Genomic DNA, 2,500 nt, shown 5'->3' with positions numbered 1-2,500 from the left:
CCATGGAGATGCTTTCCCACGGACGCTCCGGAATAGGAAGAGGCTCGAGCAGGCCGGCAGGCTTCTGATTAGTCCCTTTGTCCTGCTGGCAGATGAGGCAAGTCTTTACATATGCCTCCACATCATCACGCATCTGAGGCCAATAGTAGCCACGTTCAAGAAGGGCCAGGGTCCGCTCCTGGCCTGGATGGCCGGCCCAAAGCGTATCATGGCACTCCTTTGTTAGCTCCCTTCGGAGATTGCCCCACTTCGGCACGAAAACTCGTCCGCCCTTGGTGAGGAGCAATCCATCTCGCAGCCAGAATCTCCGAGTCTTCCCCGCTTCAGCCAAGGCAACCAAGTGTTGGGCCGCTGAGTCTTGCCGCATCCCTTCACGAACCCGCTCGAGGAGCGCGCCCTCCAACTGTGCTTCGGAGGTCCCCGCCCGAGAGGCTGCAAGTTCTGCCTTTCTACTCAACGCATCCGCTACCACGTTGGTCTTTCCAACCTTGTACTCTAGAGCGAAATCAAACTCTGCCAAGAATTCCTGCCAACGAGCCTGCTTCGGAGTTAACTTCTTTTGAGTCTTGAAGTAACTCGTGGCCACATTGTCCGTCTTAACAACGAACTCTGCCCCCAGTAGGTAGTGCCTCCATATGCGCAAGCAATGCACAATGGCGGTCATCTCCCGTTCATGCACCGTGTACCGCTTTTCAGGGTCCTTCAACTTCCGACTCTCATAGGCAATCGGATGACCGTCCTGCATCAATACCCCACCGATGGCAAAATCTGAGGCGTCTGTGTGTACTTCAAAGGGCTTGGAGTGATCTGGCAACCTGAGGACGGGCTCTTGTACAAGGGCACGCTTCAGGCCTTCAAAGGCATCCTGGGCGGACTGAGTCCAAATCCAGAATCTATTCTTCTTAAGTAGGTCAGTGAGGGGCGCCGCTATCAATGAGTACCCCGTGATGAACCGCCGATAGTAATTAGCTAACCCAAGAAAGGACCGCAATTCAGGCACATTTGAGGGCGACTTCCATTCTTGAACAGCCTTCACTTTCTCCGGATCCATTCGCAGCTGGCCATTCCCTACAATGTGGCCGAGGAAACTGATCTCCCGCTTTCCAAAGAGACACTTCTCCTTCTTCACGAAGAGGTCATTTTCTTTAAGTACTTGGAACACCGTCTTCAAGTGACTGACGTGCTCCTCAAGGTCGCTGCTAAAGACCACAATGTCATCAAGGTAGACCACCACAAACTTGTCAAGGTAGGGGTAGAATATCTTGTTCATTAGAGTCGAGAAAGTTGCAGGGGCATTCGTCAACCCGAATGGCATGACTAGGAACTCATATGCTCCATAGCGGGTGACGCAAGTGGTCTTTGGTTCATCACCTTCCACAATCCTGACCTGCCAGTAGCCGGAACGAAGGTCCAACTTAGAGAAGATCCTCGCCTTGCCCAATTGATCGAACAAGTCCGCAATGAGAGGCAAAGGATACTTGTTCTTCACCGTCACCTTATTCAAGGCACGGTAATCCACACAGAGTCGCTTAGAGCCATCATGTTTCGTTTGGAACAGTACAGGAGCTCCGAATGGTGCCTTAGAGGGGCGGATGATCCCTGACTCAAGCATGTCATCAAGCTGCCTTCGCAGCTCCTTCAATTCGGCTGGTCCCATTCTGTAGGGGACCATAGCTGGTGGCTTGGCTCCGGGAACCAAGTCAATTTCATGATCAACTTCACGCCTCGGGGGTAGGCGCTTGGGCAGCTCGGGGGGCATCACTCCCTCGAACTGCTTGAGGACTGAGGCTAGTCCTGGCGGAATGACTCTCGGCTGAGGGTCATCTTCTTCTAGACGCACGGCCACGAGGAATGTTTGTTCCCCATGACGCACGCCCTTCTTTAGCTGCATGGCCGACAACATCGGCTGAGACTTGCTCCTGAGGGAGTGGCAGTGCACTGTGTGGGACTGATCCGCACCCATCAACGTCAATGTGTTGGTCTTTGGCAACATCATTGCATTCTGGCCTCGAAGGAACTCCATCCCCAAAATCACTTTGAAATCATCCAGAGGTACTACGGAGAAGTTAGTGATTCCCGTCCAGCCCTGAATCTGAACCGTTACACCCTTCGCTTCTCCCAGGATGGGCCTGGCTTCAGAGTTCACCGTTTTAAGGGTCCTCTGCTGCGGCACAGGCTTCAATCCCACTCGCTCCGCCTCCTCTTTCGAGACGAAGTTATGTGTAGCTCCGGAGTCTACCATCGCAACAGTAGACGTTCCATTCAGAGTGACGTCTAGGTACATCAGCTCCTTGTTTACCAAATTGCTAGACGCTGCGCGGCTTTGCACAGCATTGATCGTCTGAGCGGCACCCATTCGTGTTTGTCCTTCCTCGGTCTCGTCTTCAGTGGCCCTTGCGGCATTGGCCTGCCCGGTAGGTCTCACCCTCTTCGGACAGACGCGCGCTTGGTGCTTACCTCCGCAGACCCAGCAAGTCACTTCCCTTGGTGGCCCAGTGTA

At 53.8% G+C, this 2,500-nt stretch overlaps 1 pseudogene; it reads right to left on the bottom strand.

The window, feature by feature from the left end:
- The window catches only part of LOC116252009 (28S ribosomal RNA), an 8,922-nt pseudogene that overhangs the window by 2,757 nt on the left and 3,665 nt on the right, over window positions 1-2,500 (bottom strand).

Source organism: Nymphaea colorata, chromosome 3, assembly GCF_008831285.2.
Source record: "Nymphaea colorata isolate Beijing-Zhang1983 chromosome 3, ASM883128v2, whole genome shotgun sequence".
NCBI lineage: Eukaryota > Viridiplantae > Streptophyta > Magnoliopsida > Nymphaeales > Nymphaeaceae > Nymphaea > Nymphaea colorata.
Note: the sequence above shows the minus strand (reverse complement) of the source record. Positions and strands in the feature narration are given on the sequence as shown.